Genomic DNA, 14,904 nt, shown 5'->3' with positions numbered 1-14,904 from the left:
TGACAGAGCCATCTGTATACACGTGCTAGGGTGAGTTGCTTGAGGCCAATGGATGCAACGGATGACTTCTTTGCAATTCCAGAGGTCTGCGGTGTAACGAAAGGTTTAGTCAGGACCCAAGGGGGTTTTCTCGGAATGCAGGCGCGAGAAAATCTTGACGGCAGAATATTCTGATGAGTCCTTGAAAAGCTAGACCCTGTGTGGACGTGGCAAGGAGCGACGACAGACAGTGGTGTCTGTGTCGGGTCAACACGCGAAGGTGCATTCGAAGAGGCTCGCAGAGCAAGTGTACACCAATAAGACAAGCACGAGCTTCCACTATTGTTACATTGGTTGACGTGCATCGTGGGAGGCCCAAACATGTGCGCAATGCAAAACCACAATATGATTATGACGGACGTGGTATGGGTGGACCCTGGATTAATTTTGACCCCCTGGCGTTCTTTAACGCGCCCCCAATGCACGGTACACGGGCGTTTTTGCATTTCGCTCCATCGAAATGCGGCTGCCGTGGCCGGGATTCGATACCGCGCCCTCGGGCACAACGCCAAAGTCCCTACGCCGTGAAAACGCCCCCCCCCCCCCCCCCCCCTGGCGGGTAAGCCGCATTTTCCACCTTGTCTCAGTTACTATTGATTACGATGAAGCAAAGGCAGAAAAGTACGCATTTGGGCTGGCTGGTTCATGATTACGAGCAGTAAAAAGTGCTAAAGAACTGGACAAGGAGAGGGACACAGACTGTGTCCCTCTCCTTGTCCTGTTGTTTAGCGCTGTTTACTTCTCGGAAGCAAAGGCGTGCGCAGCAAAACAAATAAGCTCAGTTCCGATGTTTGGGTGGATTTTGCTACGGCATATACAAATTTCGTTGAAATAGAAAATTTGCGAAGACACCTATAAGCAGTTATCAGTTGTGGATGCGAAAGCATTAAGGTCTAATTGAAAGGCGCTGAGCAGTCCTTCAAATTTGGCGCTGCGAGCATTCTACCATAGCGGCACGTGCTGCCCGAGCCAGCAAGCAGCTGCAGCCTGCGGTGCCAACGCCACATGCCACCGGCACGGCGATGCCCTCTCACCTCGCGCAGCACCTGGCGCGCCAGCGTGGCAGCAGCTGTACCCTTCCCCCTAATGCTTCTATTTCGCCCGCTGTGCCAATGCCTCCTGGAACGCACAAGATTTGTGCCCTTCGATCCATGACGTCATGCTACCTTGCCCGACTGCCATAGAATCTAATGTGGATGCTCTAGAGTAAGTCGCGGTGGTTTTGGCGTCACCGCTTCCGTCACGGCGGACTTGACGGAGGAAATCTGGGTCCAAATAGCACGACGCCATAAAGCAGAGTGCACAGGCATGCCATCTAGGAGGCGTTGGCTCTGCTCCGTCGAGAAGCGCTCGTGCCGAGAGCGAGTGTGACGTGGCGTAACGGCGATGCCCTCTTCCCTCGCGCAACGCCTGGCGCGCTAATGCGGAAGCAGTAAAGCCCCCTAAACTTCGTAAACTAGCGCCACGCTTTGAAGAATGCCGCCTCCTCCTTGCACGCTCTGGCCGAGGCCGATGCCGCGTCGTTATTGGCCTAATAGCATCACGTGGGCCCTCGCGCCGTCCTTCAGAGCCATTTTCGCTCGAGAAGCATCTACGGAGTGGCGAGGAGCGAATGTTGGCTCCGTTCCTACGCTCGAGCAGTGTAGGCGGCGCCACGGTCGAGGAGGAAGCGTGAAAGAGAGGAGAAACGAGGATGCGTGAAGGCGGAGGAGGAGAGTGTCGCTACTTTACGAGTTTAAAGGAGCACTGACACAAAAATTTGAAGTCGAGATAACTTGTGAAATCGATTTAGTTGGCCACACACACATCGTCTATAAAATATCAGCGGCGAATATCGCTTAGAAGATATTTAAAATCAATTTTAAAGTACGTGCGCGCAGCCAACCGCAAAACAGAGCACCTCGCGACATTGACATCAACCGGGATTGTAAATAGCCAAGAAAACGCTACGTCATGTGGCTACGTCACGAATTTTCGTTGGCTGCCATGCGGCTTACAGGTGCTCTTCTCCTCTGTTGTTGCTTGTTCTAGCTGTTGTAGTGGGACGCTCTCCGTGTCGCTGCAACTACAGTTTTTGTCCTGTCCAAGCGTTGACGAAGGAGGAAGCCGCAGGATGGCGTAGACTGCAGACGGGTTCCTTTCCAAATCTTTACGTACTAAGCAGGATGTTTCCCACACAATATTGCGGCGTATGCCCGTGGTGCGGAGCAAGGCCAATACTATATCGCATCACATGGGAATGCGAGAGAAACAAGACATTCCACAAACATACAACACCAAGTGCAGAGCAATGGGAGAGCCGGCTCACCAGCTGCGAGCTAGGGGTCCAAAGGGCCCTCATAGCACACGCAAGCGAGGTGGCCCGACTCAGTGGTGCCCTGGACTAGGGGCCCACCCAAGGCTGAAGAGGACCCAAAGTTTTCAAGAATGAAGACTTCGTCCTCAACTCGCTAATATCTTAAAGAACCAATAAAGTTTTCCATTCCATTCCATTCCCACACTATCAGCTTGACTGTGCTGCCACAACGTTCAACGCCGATTTGTTGTGTCTTACCATTGATTGTGGCCGATGCGAGGGTTTTGTTGAGTTTCGTCCTTGCCATCGCCGGCCGCAATATCTGAGTCGCTAAGTGATTGGCCACGTCTAAAGCGCGAGACACATGGCGCGATTTTCCGTGCGATCTGTAGTACGGCGCGTCGTGTGCGATTCGGGACACATGGTACGAATGAGCGAGCGGCGGCCCAGAACCGGCGCCCCTGCGTGGAAGTTCGGAATGCTGCGTAACTTCGAACAGAAAGTGAAAGCAACCGTATTTGCACAGCTATCTTGTTTGAAAGAAACGATGACAATATAAACACGTCTATGCGAGCACTGTAGACGTGTTTCCGCAAGGCCGCGTTAGCAGTATCGGATCCGTTGACAGCCGCCGATGGCCAAGAGCCGGCAGGCATAGCTCGCTGGGCCATCGAATCCGACACCGGTTGCGCTTGTGACACGATCGCTTGCAGCTCGCATAACGAAGCGCCAATGTTAGTCGGCACAACGTGTACACAGTTATGTCCCGCTTAAATTGCAGCACATTTGATTTCATTGGCGCCGACAGAAGCGAACAAGCATGCCAAGCGAGCTTGCGATCGCTAGGAGACGATGTAGGCCTAGCTCGCCGGCCGTCTATCCGAGGCCGAGGGTCCTTGCGATGCGTCCGCAGCTCGTAATAAAGCGCCTATATTCGTCAGCACAATCAATGCCTGAACATTTATGTTTCTCTTAAGTAAAAATACGGTTAGTTTTCCCGGTCTCGTTAGTAGCGATGAGTAAACAGGCCAGTCAGGCGAGCAGCTTCGTGTACAGACGATTGCTGGCGCGTCTGCGTTTACCGCGTCCGAGTAGAAATCCCGCCAACGATTTACTATTTCGCACAACATTTCATAACTCGCACTCTTTCGAGGTCACTTTATTCTAGAAGTTATCTTGTGTCAGAAACAAATTGTAGCCCATTTATGTGCCGCGTCAGCGGCGAAAAGGCCCGCGTTTCGACAAGGGAGAGAGAAAAAAAAAAACAGACATCATCGGAGCGGCGAGGCGCCCGCTCGCCGGCTCCGCCCCGCCGGGTCTACCACGTGGCCATGACGTTCACGCTACCGGCGCTGCCATTGGCTGCGGTCGTCCGACCGATGCGGCAGTCGCACGACAATATTCAGCAAGTTGGTCGCGCACGCTGGCTGCGCGCCAGAGCACACGTCATGGCGTTTTGCGAACACGTGACCACTTTGTTTACATTCCCGTTTGTCCCGTCTCGTTGCTCTCTGGAACCGAAACTTCGACTGGTCGCTTCAAAAAAGTCTGCAAATAATTACCTGTCGCGCTCTGAAGTAAATGAGGTTTCGTGCCGTGATTACTGGGTCAATAACTACTTATTAAAGCAGAAAAAACCACGTGGATTTTTTTTTGTCAGTACTCCTTTAAGGGGCTTTAGGAACATGGCGTAGATAACTAACCTCTCCACCTTCGGAAAAGTACCGCCATCTCCTTTCTCTTTCGCCGTCTCCTCTCCTGTACCGCTTTTTTTTTTTTTACTTTGATGACCTGGACCACCAACGCAGTCTCCTCGCCCGGGCCAAGGAGGCAGCCCAAGCCAGAGGGTTCTTGGAATAAGGAATCCTCTCACCTAGGGTGAACCGGTTCTGACTCGGTTTACCGTTCCGGAAAATAAAAGTTTAGTTCTCTCTCTCTTGCTTGCGAAGTCAAGTCGGCGGTAGCGCCCCCTCGAAAGTCCCCGTTGAAGCTCAATCCGACTGGACAAGTGCTGTCCGTACTATCACTAGACAGCAATCGTCCAATCGGAGATACAGGAAAGAGAGAGAGAAAATTATAAATGAAAGGTAGGGAGGTTAACCAGGACTGAGCACGGTTGGCTACCCTACACTGGGGAAAGGGAAAGGGGGATGGAACGATTAGAAGAAGAGACAGTCCACTGGGGATATCAGTCGGTCACTCAGTCCTGATCACACACGCTGACTCAATCCGGTAGCTTTCAAATATCGCAACAGCGCTTTTGAGGCCTTTTGTAGCTGCGACATGCGAGGCCATGGTCCCAAGATCTTGTTCAAGGTGAACGGCTTTCCATCTAGCTGATTGAGAGTTGTGCAGAGCTCTTGCCTTTCATTTTCAAAACATGGGCAGTGGCACAGTAGGTGTCCTATGGTTTCCTCGACACCGCAGGAATTGCACTCGGCGCTATCAGCCATTCCAATCAAAAATGCATATGCATTGGTGAATGCGACGCCCAAATGTAAGCGGCACAGCACTGTTTCCTCATTTCGCGGAAGACCTGGTAACAGCCGCAAGTTGCATAGAGGGATCGAGGGAATGCAATCGATGTTGAGTTAATTCAGGTGTGTGCCACTTCTCCAATATCAAAGAGTGCGCTAGCTTGCCTAAGTGTTGGGCTGCGTCGGTCCGCGACAGGAAAGAGAGAAGTGGCCTTGTTCAAAGGATGGCGTTACTTATCCGAAGGTAGAGGGGCTATAGTGGATACCGCGGCCGCCGCGGAGTGCTGGCACGAGTCAACTGGCTAAGCGCATTGCGGCTCGCTGAGTATAACCGCGTTTGGCTGATGCAGTCGGAATTAACATCCAAATTGAGATTTGAACTGCGCGTCACGGTGACATTTAGAAGGCGAAGCGATGTGGGCACGCCCCACTGCGCCGTAGCCTTCGCAGTGCAATGCTTTCAACAAGGAACGGGAGCACAGCAGAGGTCGTTTTTGATGTTCCTTGAAAACTTTTTTTACTTATATCTCCAAATAATCACTATGAAGTTATTTGGGGTGGCGGCTGTAATATTGACCTACTTGCATTAGCCCCCTTGGGTCTTGACTTTAAGTTCTTTTTACATTCTTACGGCTTTTCATATATTGTTAACTTGGTGCCGACAAGAGTGACCGGCCACACAGCCACCTGCATTGATTTATTTATTACCAATTTCCCTGAGTGTAATACAAAAGCTGGTGTCTGTTCTTTTGTTTTGTGTGATCACATGTCAATTGTTTTCAGTGTAAACTATAAAATTAAAAGATCTTCCCCATGTGAATTTTCCACCCGGGTAATTACCCCATTGCGAATGGAGAAATATTGTGATGAACTGCGACATATTGACTGGAGTTCAATTTTTTCAGTCAAGCTGTGCTAACTTCGCGTATGAAACTTTCTTGGGCATTTTTTGTGTGCTCTACGACCGGCATTTTCCTACTCGCACTAAAACAAAGCAATCCTCAAAGATAAGAAAACCGTGGATCACGGCAGAACTATTCCAAGAAATCAAAGGAAAAAATAGGCTGTATAACAAGTTTATCGTATCCCGTGACATGGCAGATCTAAACACGTTTAAGAAATACCGTAATAAACTTTATAAGCAGCTGCGACTTGCTAAGATTAGCTATATTAGTGAATGTTTCGAGTCCTGTTCGAGCGATAGTAGGAAAGTATGGAAGAAGGTCAATTCGCTACTCGGTCGTTCATCTGATGTCCTACTTCCTGTTATTATTAAGAAAGACGCGGTTGATGTTAGCTTTGAAATCTTACCTGATGTTTTCAATGATTATTTCACCAACATTAGTATGTCACGCACTAATAGCAGTGCTTGCCGTCATATTAAAGCCGCGCCTCATGACACCGTCTGTCTCCGGCCGACTGATGAAGGTGAACTTATGTTTTTTTTTTTTTTTAATATTAACAGACAGTAGCACATGCGATATGGATAACTTGCAGATGAAACCTGTTAAATATGTTCTTGATGTAATTGCCCCAATGTTAACGTATATTTATAACCTATCACTCACTAGTGGTGTCTTTCCACGTAAAAAGCAAACTGCAAAAGTCTTAGCTTTATTCAAGAAAGGTGATAGGACAGCGATGTCTAAATACAGGCCAATATCAATACTCCCGATCTTTTCGGAAGCTTTAGAAAACATACTTTTTAGTCGTGCATCCAACATCCTTGAAACTAAAATCCTCCTCACTGACTCGCAATATGCCTTTCGCAGAAACAGATCGACTCGCACTTCTTCAGCAGAAAGAATATTGACACGTGTACTTGCTTATCTTTATCGGGCGGCCACGTTTCACCGCCTAACAAATGTTATCGCACAGCGCAGGACGGGCCTGCAGGTATCGGAAGTTTCTGGAATGTTATCGATGGTTCCGTCCGATGTCTGTCACCGAACCTTGTGCAATCTCATTGCATGCATGCACGACGCGAATAGTGTAGAACTTTGTGGAAGGCACGCGAGTCCCAGCGATGACTCTGGAACATTCGATGACTGTTCTTTAAAAGCCGATGCGCTTGACCCGCTTATCAGATTTTCGACGATCGCCGACTGTGTTCGCCGCTATCGTTGTGCTTGAAGTGTAGCCTGTTTTTGTGGACACAGGTTCGCCCAATAAAAAGCTAGTTTTGTCTTTCACAATATTGCTACTGCGTTCTTTAAGGTCACTACCACGTGACAATATATTTTACGAAATTTTGAGGACCGCCAGCTTACTTTAGGGGTATTTATTGACTTTAGTAAGGCATTCGACTCCATCAGTCATGAACTATTATTAAACAAACTTACCGACTACGGTATCCGCGGTGTCGCCTTAAAATTATTTCAGTCGTACTTGCAGCACAGTGCCAATATGTGTTCATTAACAACAAATCATCCAAAATTTCTTGGGTTACGACAGATGTTCCCCAGCGCAGTATCCTTGGACCTTTTCGGTTTATCTTTACGTCAATGATCTCGTTAATATCGATCCCGACGCCGAATTAATAATCTATGCCGACAACACTACTGTCCTGTTTTCGTCCAATAATGCTCCGGAGCTAGTATCAGTGGCTAGCTCTTGTTTGGAAAAAAAAATATATTTATGGTCTCTAGAAATTGGTCTCAAGATTAACGCTGATAAAACAAAGGCAGTTTTATTTCACGTGAAGAATAAGAATATCTGTCTTTGTAGGGATGTGGTATATAGGGCCTTCTAAAATTGAAATCATCCCGTCTGTGAAAACACTTGGGGTTTTTTTTGATGAAAATATTAGCTGGAGCGATCACATTGATTTTCTTGCAGGCAAACTCTTCCAAATTACTGGACGCGTTTTCTCTCTTCGCTATATGCCTCGGAAGATTAGAATGTTAATTTTTAATGCTTTGTTCGCGAGCCACCTTCATTATTGCCGCCCTATTTGGGGCACAACATCTGTTACAAATATTAACCGTTTCCTTGCAATATAAAAGAAAATTGTTCGCGTAATTAGTGATATGCCCTTGGCGTAATTGGCGTAATTAAAGTCAGTGATATGTCTAACTACCGCCTTGCTCTTAGATACCTAAAAGAAACCAAACAGAACTTAAGCCTTGTTTCATCTCTGGCTAGATTAGAACACAAAATCCCATGTCCCCGGAATACTGGCATGTGCCGCATGTGCGCTCAACTTATGGTAACCAGATGATTTGTTACACTCTCCCAACTTTGCTGAATAATCTCAGATCTGCGTCCATCGATGTTCTGGCAGAGAACTGTATAATTTATATTGCCCCAAGAATTGGGTTTGACCATATACCTAATCTTCATTTTTTAAGAGTTGTGTGTATCTATATATCCATATTGTTTGTTTTTCCCAAGCTGTTTGATCTGCGAAGCAAATTTGTTTAAATGAGATCTATGTGCTATATGCCCTTACTCTCTCTTTCCATTCTCTCTTTTCGTTCTTCCTCCTTCCTTTATTTTTTTCTTTTTTTTTCCTCTCTCCTAGTTTACTGCTGCCTTTTGGACCTTCTGGTTATTAGGACCAGTCAAGTTGCTTTTTTGTAGCAACTTCTTTCCTAATGCCTTGGCACTTTCTACTACTTGTTTTCATGACTAAAGGTATTATTATTATTATTATTATTATTATTATTATTATTATTATTATTATTGTTATTATTATTATTATTATTATTATTATTATAACTGCGCTTCTGCTGAACGAATTGAAGTACTTTTCGCGGCAAAGTATTTCTTAAATAGCCTATTTTTACTTCGAATGCCTTTCTCCACTTCGATAAAAAGTGGTCCAGAGCCCCTTTAAGCATCATTTATTCCTTAATATTCGTAATAGTAGAGTTCAGAGTAATGCGCTCTGAGTACTCCTTAATGTATATACATTACATCATATTAATACCACTGAACCTAAACCCACAACTTCAGCATCACGTGTGCGATGTCCAACCGTGGCCTCCGAGATTGCGCCAGCGTACCTTTCGCCCTCGCCATCTCGGAGGCGACGACCCTCTCTCAAACCGGTTACTGCTACTGTTGCACGTCGGTTCTATCACGTTTGCTCCTCCGTAGCACGCCGCTCCCGCGCAGAGATGCCGTTCGTTTCATACAACGTACGCACTCATATAAAAAAAAAAAAACAGCCGCCAGTGAGGATCGAACTCACGACCGCTGGTTTACAAGACCAGCGCTCTGCCACTGAGCTATAGCGGCGACGGTGACGGCGCGCCTTACTAGCGACGTCATTCTGGATGGATGAATGGAGGGATGCTATGAACGTCTCCTTCGGAACGAGGCGGGGGTTGCGCCACCAAGGTCTTGTTATTATATTGCCTAATGTCCTACGTATGTTAAAAAAAAAAGGAAGGCACACGCAATTTCCGCTATCCTTATTGCACTAATTTGTCAGAGTTGTGACGCACGCGTCATCTCTAAAATGCGCACGGACGGCTGCGTGGCATTTGCGGTCGTTGTTTAGCTTCGTTGGCAAAAGCGAACAAACGCTGTATTAACGCGTAGTCAAACAACCGCGATTTCGTGCGGCGCCGTAAGATGCCGCGTAGTACGTACGAGAGTCAGTTCTGGCTCTCGTACTACGTGTTGCTTCTAAGCAATAATTATTGCGTAAACAGGGGACACGCGTACAGTTAGATTTTGGTAGACAGAAATCTAAACTTTCTTCGCGACAAGTGGACGTTCGTGGCCTTCTTTGTTAGGTGTATAGGAGCACTGAAACAGCACAGTTAATAGTTCTACAGTGTATGTACATCTGTAGCTAGCTAATATATTCAGCGGCGTCTCCGAAAATGTTATTGGGGGGTAGGGGGGGGGGGGGGGGTAGGGTTGAATGGCTGGTGTGTACAACGGCTGTCATTTCGAAAAATTTTACTGGCTTATTTTCGTGTGTGGATGAAGCACATCGATCATCATCAGCCTGGTTACGCCCACTGCAGGACAAAGGCCTCTCCCATACTTCTCCAACTACCCCGGTCATGTACTAATTGTGGCCATGTTGTCCCTGCAAACTTCTAAATCTCATCCGCCACCTAACTTTCTGCCGCCCCCTGCTACGCTTCCCTTCCCTTGGAATCCAGTCCCTAACCCTTAATGACCATCGGTTATCTTCCCTCCTCATTACATGTCCTGCCCATGCCCATTTCTTTCTCTTGATTTCAACTAAGATGTCATTAAGTAGCGTTTGTTCCCTCACCCAATCGATAACACATCGATAACACTTAATAATTACAGGGTACTTTAAAGTTGGTTGTGCCTAAATAAATAAAAAAGGTGGTGTGTTAAATTTCCTGTTAAGGCAAAGAATAGAAATTTTGGCTATGACACCAATGAAGCCGAGGACTCCGCAGTCTGTGTTTGATGAAGGAAAACTAACTGCCTTTGTCTTGCCGTTACCGTGTACCGTGCCTGTACAGGGTGTCCCAGCTATTATGCACCAAGATTATGCACCGCCACGTAGCTGTACACAACCAAGGTAATATTGTTTGACATCGCTTGGATAGACACTCAGATTATCTTTTGCATTTCGCCTGAGTGCGTAATTAGTATTAATTAATTAATCATCATCTAAAATAGTATAATTAGATGAAAAGTGTCAATGAGAAGATTGTAGAGCAACACGAAAAACTCCCCATACACCGCTTTCTGTTGCCCAATGCGTGCCACATAAAAGTGTTTTTCCGAGCGTGATAAGGAAGCCCGCGAATACACGTAAAGTGCCTCGAGCGGCCAGTCGCGCGGCCGCCTCATAATCAGGTCGCGGTTTAGGCACGTAAAATCCCACAATTATTAACAAAGGTGCCGGAGATTGCGCGCGCCCTCAAGGCGAAGGTGCGACTACGACCACTCCGATTGGACGATGGTGTGCCCGCAGGTTTCCCTGGCCTTGGGATCTAGGACAAGCTGATTTAAGCGGACTTTTTTCGTCTCCTCTGGTGTGCTCTCCCAGAATATATGCAGTTCGTGGTCTCCGAGAACGATGTAGTAAAGCTGACATGTAGCTTCTGCGTGCTACGATTTACTGGGCCCCGTCCGTGCTCCTGTCAGTACGAGTGTGACCTTCCTATGCAAATAAGTTTGCCCCTCCGATGTAAATAAACCCCGTGTTTCCTTTTCTACATCCTGTCGACCTCGTAACCATCACTAAAGAAGCATCCTTCGTCAAGAAGGCTCGGACTACGGCGTGAGCCCGCTCAGCCTCCGTGTGATGCCCCGGTAGTATAGGCCAGGTATACCTGTCACGAGACACACTGGCGGCGTAGGCTGGAGATGTAGGTGCACCCTTTCACCCTAATGCCTCTATTTCGTCCGCTCTGCATGCCAACGCCTCCTAGAACGCACAAGAGCTATGCGCTTCGACGCATGACGTCATGCCACCTTGCCCAACTGCCATAGAATCTAATGGGGCTGCTCTGGAGTAAGTCGCGGTGATTTTGACGTCACCGCTTCCGTCATGCGGGCATGACAGTGGAAATATCGGTCCAAGTAGCATGACGTAGTAGTGCACAGCCATGTCATCTAGGAGGCGTTGGCTCTGCTCCGTCGAGGAGCGCTCGCGCCGAGAGCGAGTGTGACGTGACGTCACGGCGATGCCCTCTCCCCTCGCGCAACGCCTGGTGCGCGGAAGCAGGTGTTCCCTTCCAGCCACTCTGCTCAGTCAAGGCGAAGCTCGTGACGTGCGCCGCAGCCAATGGCAAAGCGAGTTTAGATTCCGTTTCGCTGCTACAGATGACAGAGGCCGGCTTTTTCGCTCAGTGGGACATTTGACACCTTCGAATAAGAAACGGTCGTGTCCACCTGTGACTGCACGTATTCATCTGAGGCATCCCAATATCAAAGGGGCCCTGAACCGCTCCTCGGGCTTGGTGAAATAACACAGTCCGCGGCTCGCATACGCTGTTGTGAACATCTCAGCCAAGTTTTGCACCTGTACGCCATGCGTGGAGCTCGCAAGCGCATCGCGAAGTCACCTTTCTCTAAAACACTCTCTTTTCAACAGAAGGCCCTGTCCTCACTCTCTTCTGGACGCTTTATTTCGTAATTCTGCGGTCGGCTACATGGCGTAGATACTAGCCTCTCTACCTTCGGAAAAGTGCCGCCATCTCATTTCTCCTTCGCCGTCTCCTCTCCTGTACCGCTTGTCTTTCTTTTTTTTTTCTTACTTTTTGCTTGCGAAATCAACTCTACGGTAGCACCCCCTCGAAAGTCCCCGTTGAAGCTCAATCCGACTGGACAATTGCTGTCCGCGCTATCACTAGACAGCAACCGTCCAATCGGAGATACATGGAAGAGAGAAGTGGCCTTGTTCGAAGAATGGCGTTACTTATCCGATGGTAGAGGGGCTGTAGTAGATACCGCGGCTGCCGCGGAGTGCCGCCACGTATAAAAAAGCTGACGGGAACGTAAAGATCGATAAAATATTTTTTAAGTGAAAACCCTATCTTCATTCTCAAGGGAAAATCGTATGTTCGCCTAAATTAAGAAGAGAACATTTTTGACAATGCGTTTTACGACTGATAGTTTCGAGCTTTCTAAAAAACTTCACATGTTCCTACACTCTTAGGCAAAGTTACACCCTTTGGCTTGCCCCTTCTGCCACACAACAATAATCGTTATCTGCCTTGATGCGTTTCCTTTCTTTAACGCTGCGAGCCCGGTACTTTCCAGTAACGAACGGCACGCGCGTTATCAGCACAGAACAGTTTACACCGTTTGGAGTGCCCCTTCTGATAACGCGCGTGCCGTTCGTTACTGGAAAGTTCCGGGCTCGCAGCGTTAAAGAAAGGAAACGCATCAAGGCAGATAACGATTATTGTTGTGTGGCAGAAGGGGCAAGCCAAAGGGTGTAACTTTGCCTTAGAGTGTAGCGGTGCTGAAAATATTTTTTGGCCTATCTTATTTCGCAAACATGTTGTACAGGAACACTTCTTGCTATAAATAGGTTGTCCTCGATTATATTGAAATAAATCCCTGATGGTCGATCGCCAAGGTTGGGACCCATATATATTAACATCCTATTAATACCACTCAACATAAAGCCACAATTTCCACATCACGTGTGCGATGTCCAACCGTGGCCTCCGAGATTGCGCCAGCGTACCTTTCGCCCTCGCCATCTCGGAGGCGACGACCCTCTCTCAAACCGGTGGACGCGCCGCCTCTGCTACTGTTGCATGTCGCGTCTATCACGTTTGCTCCTCCGTAGCACGCCGCTCCCGCACAGAGATGACGTTCGTTTCATAGAGCGCACGGAGTCATATAAGAAAAAAAAAAAAAACAACAGCCGCCAGTGAGGATCGAACTCACGACCGCTGGTTTACAAGACCAGCGCTCTGCCACTGAGCTATAGCGGCGACGGTGACGGCGCGCCTTACTAGCGACGTCATTCTGGATGGATGGATGGAGGGATGCTATGAACGTCTTTTACGGAACGAGGCGGGGGGTTGCAACACCAAGGTCTTGTTGTTATATTGCCTAATTATGTCCTACGTATCTTTAAAGAAAGAAGAAAAAAAAGGATAGGCAGACGCTATTCCCGCTATTCTTATCGCGCTAATTTGTCAGAGTTCTTACGCACGCGTCATCTCTGTAAAATGCGCACGGATGGCTGCGTGGCATTTGCGGTCGTTGTTTAGCTTCGTTGGCAAAAGCGAACAAACGCTCTATTAGCGCGTAGTCAAACAACCGCGATTTCGTGCGGCGCCGTAAGATGCCGCGTAGTACGTACGAGAGTCAGTTCTGGCTCTCGTACTACGTGTTGCTTCTAAGCAATAATTATTGCGTAAACAGGGGACACGCGTACAGTAAGATATTTGTAGACAGAAATATAATCTTTTTTCGCGACAACTGGGCGTTCGTGGCCTTCTTTGTTAGGTGTATAGGAGCACTGAAACATAGCATAGTTAATAGTTCTACAGTGTATGTACATCTGTAGCTAGCTAATATATTCAGCGGCGTCTCCAGAAATGTTATTGGGGGGTAGGGGGGGGGGGGGGGGCTTGATGGCTGATGTGTACAACGGCTGTCATTTCGAAAAAATTATACAGGCTTATTTGCGTGTGTGGATCAAGCACATCGATAAGACTTAATAATTACAGGGTACTTTAAAGTTGGTTGTGCCTAAACAATGGTCTAAATAAGTAAAAAAAAAGGTGGTGTGTTAAATTTCGGGTTGAGGCAAAGAATAGAAATTTGGACTATAACAGCGATGAAGCCGGGGACTCCGCAGTCTGTATTTGATGAAGGAGAACTAATTGCCTTTGTCTTGCCGTTACCGTGCCCCGTGCCTGTACAGGGTGTCCTAGCTATCATGCAACAAGATTTAAAAATATGCAAACGCCACGTAGGTGGACACAACCAAGGTAATATTGTTTGACATCGCTTGGATAGACACTCAGATTATCTTTTGCATTTCGCCTGAGTGCATAATTAGTATTAATTAATTAATCATCATCTAAAATAGTATAATTAGGTGAAAAGTGTCAACGAGAAAATTGTAGAGCTACACGAAACACTCCCCATACAACGCTTTCTGTTGCTCAATACGTGCCACATAAAAGTCTTTTTCAGAGCGTGATAAAGAAACCCGCGAATACACGCAAAGTGCCTCGAGCGGCCAGTCGCTCAGCCGCCTCATAATCACGTCGCGGTTTAGGCACTTAAAATCCCACAATTATTAGCAAAGGTGCCGGAATGATTGCACACGCCGAGATTGCAACTACGACCACTCCGATTGGAGGACGGTGTGCCCGTAGATTTCCCTGGCCGTGGGATCTAGGGAAGTCGGATTTAAGCGGACTTTTTTCGCCTCCTCTGGTGTGCTCTCCCAGAAAAGGTGCAGTTTGTGCTGTCCGAAAACGATGTAGTAAAGCTGACATGTAGCTTCTGTGCGCGCTACGACGTGCTGGGCCCGTCCGTTCTCCGGCCAGTGTGACCTTTCTATGTAAATAAGTTTGCCTCTCCGATGTAAATAAAGAATAAACCCCGTGTTTCCGTTTCTCCATCCTCTCGACCTCGTAACCATCACTAAAGAAGCATCCTTCGTCAAGA

The 14,904-nt window shown here is 47.6% G+C and overlaps 1 protein-coding gene and 2 non-coding genes across 3 annotated transcripts in view; all 3 read right to left on the bottom strand.

Annotated features, from left to right (window-relative positions):
• Nucleotides 1–14,904, bottom strand: part of LOC126530341 (angiotensin-converting enzyme-like) — a 179,329-nt gene that overhangs the window by 49,842 nt on the left and 114,583 nt on the right. The gene's annotated exons all lie outside the window — the stretch shown is intronic.
• On the bottom strand, nucleotides 8,983–9,054 carry TRNAT-UGU (transfer RNA threonine (anticodon UGU)). The gene has a single exon. It is a non-coding gene; the product is annotated as a tRNA-Thr (tRNA).
• Nucleotides 13,137–13,208, bottom strand: TRNAT-UGU (transfer RNA threonine (anticodon UGU)). Its single transcript has one exon. It is a non-coding gene; the product is annotated as a tRNA-Thr (tRNA).

The sequence above is a fragment of the Dermacentor andersoni genome, chromosome 5 (assembly GCF_023375885.2).
Source record: "Dermacentor andersoni chromosome 5, qqDerAnde1_hic_scaffold, whole genome shotgun sequence".
Lineage (NCBI taxonomy): Eukaryota > Metazoa > Arthropoda > Arachnida > Ixodida > Ixodidae > Dermacentor > Dermacentor andersoni.
Note: the sequence above shows the minus strand (reverse complement) of the source record. Positions and strands in the feature narration are given on the sequence as shown.